The sequence below is a fragment of the Pseudorca crassidens genome, chromosome 11 (genome assembly GCF_039906515.1).
Source record: "Pseudorca crassidens isolate mPseCra1 chromosome 11, mPseCra1.hap1, whole genome shotgun sequence".
Classification (NCBI taxonomy): Eukaryota; Metazoa; Chordata; class Mammalia; order Artiodactyla; family Delphinidae; genus Pseudorca; species Pseudorca crassidens.
Window position 1 is genome coordinate 42,985,898 of NC_090306.1, and position 10,723 is coordinate 42,996,620.

At 40.0% G+C, this 10,723-nt stretch overlaps 1 long non-coding RNA gene across 3 annotated transcripts in view; it reads left to right on the plus strand.

Moving 5' to 3' along the window:
* LOC137201872 (uncharacterized) overlaps positions 1-4,908 on the plus strand; it is a 23,973-nt gene extending 19,065 nt beyond the window's left edge. For all 3 annotated transcript variants that reach the window (XR_010932388.1, XR_010932389.1, XR_010932390.1), the window contains one exon: positions 1,415-4,908. This is a non-coding gene — a long non-coding RNA (uncharacterized lncRNA). The remainder of the gene's footprint in view (positions 1-1,414) is intronic.
* The last annotated feature ends 5,815 nt before the right edge of the window (positions 4,909-10,723 follow it).

The following is a 10,723-nucleotide window of genomic DNA, read 5'->3' on the forward strand; positions in this document are numbered from 1 at the left end:
AAATTGGAACCTCATACATTGCTGGTGGGATTGTAAAATGGTGCAGCCACTTTGGAAAACAGTTTTGCAGTTCCTCAAAATGTTAAACACAGAGTTACCATATAACCCAGCAGTTCCACTCCTAGCTATATACCCAAGAGAAAAGAAAACAAATGGCCACGCAAAAGCTAGTTCACAAATGTTCATAGCAGCATTATTTGAAATAGTGAAAAAGTGGAAACAACCCAAATGTTAATCAACTGATGAATGAACAAATAAATTGCAGTATATCCTTACCATGGAGTATTATTCAACAATAAAAAGGAATGAAGTACTTATACATGCTACAACATAGATGCACTTTGAAAACATTATGCTAAGTGAAAGAAACCGGACATAAAGAGCCACATATTGTGTGATTTCATTTGTATAAAATGTCCAGAATGGACAAATCCATACATACATAAAGCAGATTGATGGTTGCCTGGGACTGGTAGGGAGAGGGGGTATGGGAAGTAGTTAGGGGAAATGGAGAGTGACTTCTAATGAATACAGAATTTCTTTGCAGGGTGATGAAAATAATCTAAAATTGATGTGACAGTGGTTGCACAACTCTGTGAATATACTTAAAACCATTAAATTGTGCACTTTAAGTGGGTGAATTTTATGGGTTAGATATAATTGAATGGGTTGATTATATCTAAATAAAGCTTTTTTAAAAAGAAAGATGATAGCCATGAAAAAAATTATTTCCTGGTTCTCACTGAATAGGTCTAGAAATAATTACATGCTAGTAGCAAAGAGCTCCCTTAGCACCAAGATTGTAAGTTGGAAAAACTATTTCAGAACATTTAGGAGGTCAGAGAATCCTAGAATAGAATGTGATAAAGGGATCTAGCTGTATGACAAATGTATGAGCCAACCTCTCTGAAAAGCATGGGGAGAAAAGGTGCTGATCTAAGTAACTTTGGAAATGAGTGGAGCCTGTATGACTAAAAGTGAACGGAGTCATACATAAGTACTATACTCTAGTCAATAAAGTTGTTTCCCACAAAGGTACAGGTTAACAATTCCGAAACCAGTATACATCCATACTGGAACTGAACAATCAGGTAAATGGATGGGGAATGGTGAGAGCCAGATTTCTTCCTTAGTGCTGGAGTTGGAGATTACAGACAAGCAAGAGGAGAAAAGTAAAATGATCCATGTGATAATGGATTAGAATTCAAAACATCAGTGTGAACCCATTTTTAGCTTGATATAGATACAATTGTTACATATAGAAATATTAATAAATATGTGTGTATATATACAGATTAGTATACATACATATATTTCCTTTCTCTGTCAGCTGAGAGTGCCTAGAAGCAATGACACACCCCAATATGAACAAGCACACCTATCTTGTATTTCTAATAACATTCTCTTGTAAAAGGAACCAGAGCTCCATGGAGAAATGGCTGATTGTAAGACTAGGATGGTAGGGCTTCCCTGGTGGTGCAGTGGTTAAGAATCCGCCTGCCAATGCAGGGGACACGGGTTCAAGCCCTGGTCCAGGAAGATCCCACATGCCGCAGAGCAGCTAAGGCCGTGTGCCACAGCTACTGAAGCCCACGCACCTAGAGCCCATGCTCCGCTGCAACAAGAGAAGCCTCTGCAATGAGAAGCCTGCGCACCGCAAGGAAGAGTAGCCCCCGCTCGCCGCAACCAGAGAAAGCCCATGCACAGCAACGAAGACCCAACACAGCCAAAAAAAAAGACTAGGGCAAGAAATATACAAGATGATCCTGGAGCATCTTGTAGCGCCAGAAAGTAATAAAGTGCTCAAGAAACCCCACAATGATGGGGTTATGTCAAAGGGACACAGGAGTGGACCGAAAGAGCCCAATGGCCAAAGCTGGAGCAATCTGAGCACAAATAAATAAAGTAATATTGGATTAAAACCCAGGATATAAAATCAATATCTGATAATTGAATGAAGGAGAATAGACAAAATTCCTATGCAGAAGAATTCCAAAGAATTTATGTAGATACTCCTCCCTTAAGGAGATGGAATATACCTTACCACTCCTTAAGTGTGGGTTGTGCATAATAACTTCCTTCCAAAGAGTACAGTATGAAGAGGGAGGAGAGGAGTACCTTTACAGTGGAAAAACCTGACAAACATTACCTCAGCCTAGTGATCAACGTTAACATCATCGGTGATAAGTCATGTTGATAGCATGAACCTCTGTTACAATGTGATGAGAACTGCATTTTACCACTGTGGTCTTCCTCTTCAAGCCCCACAGTCCCAGGGTAATCATGAGAAAAACATCAGACAAATCCCAATTGTTGCACAGTCTATAAATATCCGACCATAACTCCTCAAAACTGTCAAGGTCATCACAAAGAAAGTCTGAGAAACTGTCATAGCCAAGAAAAGTCTGAGGAGACATGTTGACTAAATGTAATGTGGTATCATGGATGGGATCCTGGAACAGAAAGAGACATTACATAAAAGCTAAGAAAGTCTGAGTAATGTATGGACTTCAGTTAATAATAAGGCAGCAATATTGGTTCATTAATTGTAACAAATATATCATACTAATGTAAGATGCTAATAATAGGGGAAACTGTATGGTGTATATGAGATTTTTCTTTATACTATCTCTACAATTTTTTCTGTAATCTAAAACTATTCCATAACAAAAAAGTTTATTTTAAAAAAATACAATTTCCTACTAAAAAGAAGCAGAGCTTTTTGCAGAAATGGCTAATTCCTTATCTGGGGAATAAAATGTACAGTATGAGCCTGAGATATCTTGTTATTCCAGAAAGCAAGTAAGTCCTCAAAAAATTAGTTGGATTGTGTCAAAAGGACACAGGAGCTAACACGAAGAGACTCTTCTTGGTAAAAAATCGGACACCATAAGCATTCAAAAGAACAATTACTGCAATTGATGGAAACACACTGGTCATATTTTTAAAATCACGATTTCATGAAGAGATTTTACAGAGAGAAAGTGAGAAACATTCATCGCTATATTCTGAAAATTGGCAATATAAAGGTAAAGAATTAAGCTTTATCCTATCTTTTCCATATAAACTATGTTTCAGGCAACCAAATAGCACTTCTTTACAAAATAATTTTAGCTGATAAATGTAGGGGAAAGTCCAGGATTAGAAAATCACTCTTGCAACTCACTGTCACATCATTGCTTCAGGCAAAGATCACCAAAGGATGATACAATTACAAGAAAGACTGATGGGGAATTTTACAATGGAGGGCTCAGATAGTCACAGCCTGAACCTACTGATGAGTCTTAGTGTCACTAACAGTTGAGTAACCAGAAATTGTGTGCTTTCTGATGTGGTGCGGTATGAAGCACACAGCACTACCTGTGATCTAAGCAAGCATTAGCACTGGCTTAAGATTTACAGGAAACATGGAGGATAGAGGGACAAGTTAAAAGACCCATTAAGAAGCAAATAAACAAGAATGGCCCACATTCTTTTAATTATTCAACAGGACAATGGCATGGAGATAAAGGGGAAAAGAAATGGCTTTAGATGAAAAGAAATGAGACATAACCAAAATAATGTGTTCCCCTTATTTGGATTCTAGTTGAAACATGCTGATTATAAAAATGAATTTTTTTAGATAATTAGGGAAATCTAAAAATGGACCAAGGAATTGTTATAAATTTATTAGGTATGAAAATGGCATTGAGGTTATATAAGAAAATGTTCATATTTGTTAGAGATGGATATTGAAGTATGCAGGGGTGAAATGACATGAAGTCAACTTTAAAGTAATAAATCAAAAATGAGAAAGGGATAGATGAAGCAAGTGTTGCAAAATCTTGATAATTGAAGTATCTAGATGATGGGTATATAGCAGTTAATTATACTATTCTCTCTACTTTGGAATTGTTTGAAAATAATCATTGACATTTTTGAAAAGCAAGTTGCAGAAGACCTACACCATATTCCATTTTTGTAGCCAGTGTGGTGGGCTCTATGATACACTGCCCAGATCTCCCTTTACTGAGGGCTTGTTGCCCCAGCTGCTGGGTGTGCTGTTGGCAGATGCCCTCAGCTGTCAGCCGCTTCAGAGACTGCCTCAGCTATAGAGAACTGCCTCGCCCAAAGTCATGCCACTTCCTGAGGTGGCTAGGTCCAATGACTGACTGATATGGCAGTATAAAGCCCTGACCATCTCAGCCCAACTTAGTACAACTCTGAAGGGCCATTCTTGCTCCAGAGAGCTCTGTGGGGTTGGCTAAGGCAGCTGTGGGGCCTGCATGACAACTTGACATCCCTCTGTCTAATCCTGCCTGCTTCCTTTCCCCCACTTCCCCAGATGTTGATCCCAAGGACAAGCCTCAATAAACACTGTGCATGCACTATTTACAATAGTCAAGACATGGAAGCAACCTAAATGTCCGTTGACAGATGAATGGATAAAAAAGATGTGGTATATGTATATACAATGGAATACTACTCAGCCATAAAAAAAGAATGAAATAATGCCGTTTGCAGCAACATGGATGGACTTAGAGATTATCATACTAAGTGAAGTAAGACAGAGAAAGACAAATACGATATGATATCATTTATATGTGGAATCTAAAATACGACCCAAATGAACTTATCCATGAAACAGAAACAGACTCACAGACATAGAAAACAGACTTGTGGTTGTCAAAGGGGAGGAAGAGTGGAGGAGGGATGGACTGGGAGTTTGGGGTTAGCAGTTGCAAACTATTATATATAGAATGGATAAACAAGGTCCTACTGTATATAGTACAGGGAACTATATTCAATATCCTGTAATAAAGCGTAATGGAAAAGAATATGAAAAAGAATGTGTGTGTGTGTGTGTGTGTGTGTGTGTGTATAACTGAATCACTTTGCTGTACAGCAGAAACTAACACAACATTATAAATCAACTATACTTCAATAAAATAAATTTAAAATTGAAAAACAGAAAAAACACTGTGCGTGCTAAATTCCGTCTCAGAGTCTGCTTCCCTGGGAATCCTACTTGTGACAGTCTAATGGGTTGAACTGTATCCCCCCCTAAAATTCATATGTTGAAGTTCTAACCTCCAGTACCTCAGAAGGTGATCTTATTTAGAGATAGAGTCTCTAAGGAGGTAATCGAGTTAAGGTGAGGTCATTAGGGTGGGGCCTAATCCCCTGGTGTTTTTATAAAAAGGGAAACTTGGACATATCTGAATTGTGGGAACATGTGCAAAGTTCTCTTGCAGAGTTTGGCATTACAAGTGAGGGAAGTATGGAGGACTTCCCTGGCAGTCCAGCGATTAAGACCCTGTGCTTTCACTGCTGAGGGCGCAGGTTCAATCCCTGGTCCGGGAACTGGGGAACTAAAATCCCGCATGTCACACAGCGCGGGGGAAAGAAAAAAAAAAAAAGGATAATAACAAGAGAAGGAAGTATGCACAAGCACAGAAATCTATGTCCCTTCATAAGGACCAAAGTACAGATAGGAGACTTTCTTCGGTAACATTCACTTCTGGTCCTTCTGGGTTTGTTTCATGGCCAATGGAATGTGACAGAGGGGAAAAAAATCCCTGCTTCCATTTTTAATGCTTCAGGAAACATGTTGCTCATATGAACTCAATGGTGAATCACCTGAAATGACTCATTTATGTAGTTTTGAGAAGAGATTCAGATTTCTTTAATTCTAATGTTGACTGCAGTAGGAAACAATGTGCTTGACCTCATTCTACATCTTACCGGAAAATAAGATTAATGTTTACTTCAGAACAGTAATATGAGGCTTAATGTTTCAGAGGAGGTTTGTGACGAGTAGTGTTTAAGATATCCAACCTGTTTGGGCTGCAACTGCGTTTGCCTGTTTTCTTGTTTAGCTAAACAGGAACCCTATTTTGTTCTTCCTTTAGTACCAGCCTGGGTGCCTGGTATTCCCCCAGAGGCCAACAGTCCTGGACCTCTCACCTTTTGAGGATGATAATTAGGGTTCCTGAAGCCGTAGCCAGGTAGGTCACTGCCTCTGCCCCTTGTGTGGTTGCATTACTGGAGGGTATGCCTTCCCTGCTGCTCAGGTGAAGAGCCCTTCTTCCACAACTAACACTTTTCATACCCAGGAGGATTGCTTAGGGCTGAGCAGCTTCAAAAAGGCAATTAACATAAAGTGGGAAAGCAGTCCAGTCTCAGAAACTTGGCAACCAGAGGGACTGCAACTCAAATTACACATCTAAATGTTGGGAGTAGGGAACAATGAAAAGCAACAATTGCTTAGTGGACATTTAAAACCTATTTTCCTAAAGCAACAATCATGTCTCTTTTTTTTTAACCCAAGGTAAAGGACACTGTTGAAGCTCTTCTCAGAAAACAGGTGGGATTGAGGAGATTTATTTATGACTTACTGGAAGCACAAACAGAAGCTTTTATTGTTGATAGCTAGGCTGGGTGGATGCCAGGAGACACATCCCAGAGGAGCTGTGCTGCCAAGCACTGACAGAGAGAGCTGACCTAGTCCTTTTTTATGCTGACTGCCTACCCAGAAATTATATTAGAGAACAGTATTGGAAGACCCAGTCATTTAAAATAATTATGGAGACTTTAGAGCAATCCTAATTCTAAGGAACCATTTGAAGGGAAATAGAGAAGGAATATAATCATAGGCTTTATATGGAACTACTGTTCGGCTTGTGTAGGGAAACTGCCTTGAGACAGCTCTACATGGCCAAGCATTCAGTATCATCATCCTTCCTGCTCCTTTGAAACTACAAATTTAAATTCAAGCTTTCAGCAAATGCCTCGTAGACACATCCAGGGGAAAACATTGTTGTAACCAATAATTTTAGGTTTGGGAATATTTTTCAGATTCTGAAGTGAAAGTCAGAGGGGGAAAGGGACAGTGTGTGCATGCTGGGAGGTTTGGGGGAGAAGGGAGAGGGAGGAGGAGGGGAGAGAGAAAGATCAACTTTTTAGGTAAATAGTAATTTACAATGCAGGATAATGCATAGATTTTCTCAGACTCAACAGAATCATAAAATGTCAGGGCTGGAAAGAGTTTTAGCGATGATTTTCCTGTCCCTCACTGGTCATCTTACTGATGACGAAAAGTGGAGTGACCTGTCCAAAGAGGCAGAGCCAAGTGGTGGCAGAACTGAGCTGAAAGCCAGGTGTGCTCACTCTTCTCCTGGCATCCTGACCTCCCATCACATCTGCATTTGATTCCCACCTTGCCTGACAGCTCTGGCCCCTCAGCCATCAGAAGTTTTGGACAAAGGGAACAGTCAGCAGATGGGATTGTGATTCAGTGCAATTGCCTTCTAGCCTTGTCTTGTATCATCACATCCTAAAATAAATAAATCAATTCTGATTTTCAACCAGCTCTTATTTTTTTAATCTTTCATTTGGAAAATGTGACACTTAAGTGTAAAAGAAGAGGAATAGCCCCAAAGAATTTTTTTACAAAACAATTCACATTCTATGATCTTTTTTAATGGTATGGATCACACACACATCCCACAACTGTCTAGGTAGTATCATCTGCTGCAGTCTCATATCCCCTCCCCCTCCAACAATAATTTTTTTCTCTGTAGCCACCTGAGTCCCAAGGATTTTACCAGGATGCAGTCCAGGGACGACATGGGACTTAAGGTGTTGGCTCTTCCAGATAAGCTGATTGAAGCCATTTAGCTTGTAGAATATTGGGGGGAGGGGCATGCATGGTAATTGGTATAATATAAAATATAATAATAGTGTGTGTCTAGAGCTCAGCCTTGGGTCTTTCATTACCTTCTTCTCACCTTTATTATTGTCTGTACTCTACTAGACATACTGTCCCCTCAACTACCAACAGGCCAATACAGTAATTTATGTTTATTTCTTTGAGGTACACACAATCAAAAACAAAAAAACTACACAAATATGGACTCTTTAGTATGAATTCTTAGCAGGTGGCTGATACTTGGCACCCAGAATACTCCAAGCATCTGAGTTTTATCTTGTCATCTAATGCTCATTCCCTATTTCCTTATGAAGTGAGGGAGATAATCCTCTTGCTTTCCTCACCTGGTCTCCAGGACCCAGGTGAGAGCATATATGGGGGCAATGGTGAGATGCTCCTCAAAAATGGGGAAGTAAAATTTTCCAGATAAATGTTTAAAAATAATTAGTGTCTGTACAAATACACCCTTTTTGTCTTAATACAAGAGTTTCTGATTCTTTTAGGCATCTAAAAGAAATTTATATGTAACCTAATAGATCAGCAACAATTAATTTTTAGGCATCTACTCAGTGTTCACTGATATGCTGAGCAATGTGGAGGGTAATAGGAATAGCTAATGTTTATTGAGTTCTTACAATGTGCCAGCCATCTGCTGAACATTGTACATGAGCTGCCTTATTTAGCCTTATAGCCACTCCTATGAGATGGGTACTTTTACTATGTCCGTCTTAAATATTAGGAACTAAGGCACAGAGGAGTTAGCCATTTGCCCAATGTCATACAGCTGGCAAGTAGGAGAGCCAGGATTTGAGCATATTTTGATTCCAGAACTTATGATCTTAAGGAACTATAAATCATGGTTCCTACCCTAAGTAAATTTATAGTCTAGTTGGGAGAAACATGACTAATACACCAAAAATGTATACCACATGTGTATTGTGCCTTTGCCAAGACTGTTCCCTCCACTGAGGAGGCCAAATTGTGTGTTCAAGCCCTGGCTCATATATCATCTAAGGGCTTTTTGTCTCTACCACGCTGGAGGTGGTCTGCCTTCCAGGGTATAAGAGGTGACATTTTTTTTTTAGAAACAGACTTTTTTTTCTTTTCTTTTAATAGATTTATTTATTTTATTTGTTTATTTTTTATGTATTAGTCAAAAATAAATACATTAAAAACAGAAACTTTCCTGGTGGTGCAGTGGTTAGGAATCCGCCTGCCAATGCAGGGGACACGGGTTCGAGCCCTGGTCCAGGAAGATTCCACATGCCGTGGAGCAGCTAAGCCCGTGCACCACAACTACTGAGTCCGCACTCTAGAGCCCGCGAGCCGCAACTACTGAGCCCGCGTGCTGCAACTGCTGAAGCCCGCATGCCTAGAGCATGTGCTCCGCAACAGGAGAAGCCACCACAATGAGAAGCCCACGCACTGCAGCAAAGAGTAGCCCCCGCTCGCCACAACTAGAGAAAGCCCACGCGCAGCAACGGAGACCCAACACAGCCAAAAATAAATTAAAATTTTTAATAAAGTCTGTTTCTGAAAAAAAAAAATGTCACCTCTTATACCCTGGAAGGCAGACCACCTCCAGTGTGGTGGAGACAAAAGGCCTTTGAAGAGATGACATATGAGCCAGGCCTTGAAAACATAATTTGGCCTCCTCAGTGGAGGGAACAGTCTTGGCAAAGGCACAAAGTCTGGTGGCATGAAGGACAAAACTCCTAAATGTCAGACTAAGCTCTGGGAAGGTCAATCTGTTTGGGGGGTATAGGGCACTGGGAAATGCGCCTAGGTAGGGATAAACTACATTTAAGGATAAGACCCATTTGGAAACTATTATTTTAGAGATATGTTGAAGAATGAAGTAAGTAAAACTTTTAAATTATCTTTCAGAGTCCAGTGAGAAGTTAGTCCTAGACTTTTTAAAACAATCTTATTGGGATATAATTCATATACCATACAATTCATCTTTTGAAAGTGTACAATTCAATGGTTTTTATTTTTATATATTTTTATTTTTTTATACATTCATTTATTTATTTTGGCTGCGTTGGGTCCTCATTGGTGTGCGCGGGCTTTCTTTAGTTGCAGCGAACGGGGGCTACTCTTCGTTGTGGTGCGCGGTCTTCTCATTGCGGCAGCTTTTCTTGTTGCAGAGCACCAGCTCTAGGCATGGAGGCTCAGTAATTGTGGCACATAGGCTTAGTTGCTCCTCGGAATGTGGGATCTTCCCAGACCAGGGCTCGAACCCATGTCCCCTTCACTGGCAGGTGGATTCTTAACCACTGCACCACCAGGGAAGTCCCCTCAGTGGTTTTTAAATATTCATAGAGTTGTGCAACCATTACCACAATTAATTTTAGAACATTTCATCACCCCCCAAAAGAAACCCATACCCATTTCCACCCTTTGCCCCAGCTCCTGGTAATTTACTAATCTACTTCTATCTCTATGGAGTTGCCTATTCGGGACATTTCATATAAACGGAATCATATGATATGTGGTCTTTTGTGACTGGCTCCTTTCATAAATGCTAGATTTTGCAATTCTATGATTTGTCATTAAATAACCAATGGTTATACATTTTCAATTGTATTAGGAAGGAATAATAGTAAATATTCGGAAAACAGTCAGTGGGGCAGGATGGTAGTGTAAGAATAAAGACCCTGGGCCAGGAATCAGGAGCTTTGAGTTCTAGACTTGTTTCTGCTTTTAACCAGGTGTGTGATCTTGGGCAAGGCAGCACCTCTCTGGGCCCCAGGTCACCATCTGTAAAATAAGAGGAATGGGATTAGAACAGTGATTCTTAGCCTTTAATGTACAGCAGAATTACATGTGAAGCTTTTTGAAAAATATACAACCCTGGGACCTCATCCCAAGATGTCTCAAGAGTCCTGAGGTAAGTTTGTTGCTTGACAAAAGTTAAGAATTTCAGGGCTTACATGTTCTTTAGGTTTCCTTCTAGATCTGAAAATTTGTTTACCTGTGAGGTTAAATTTATTTACCAAAGCATTTTGCCTAGACCCATACCTGTGGCTT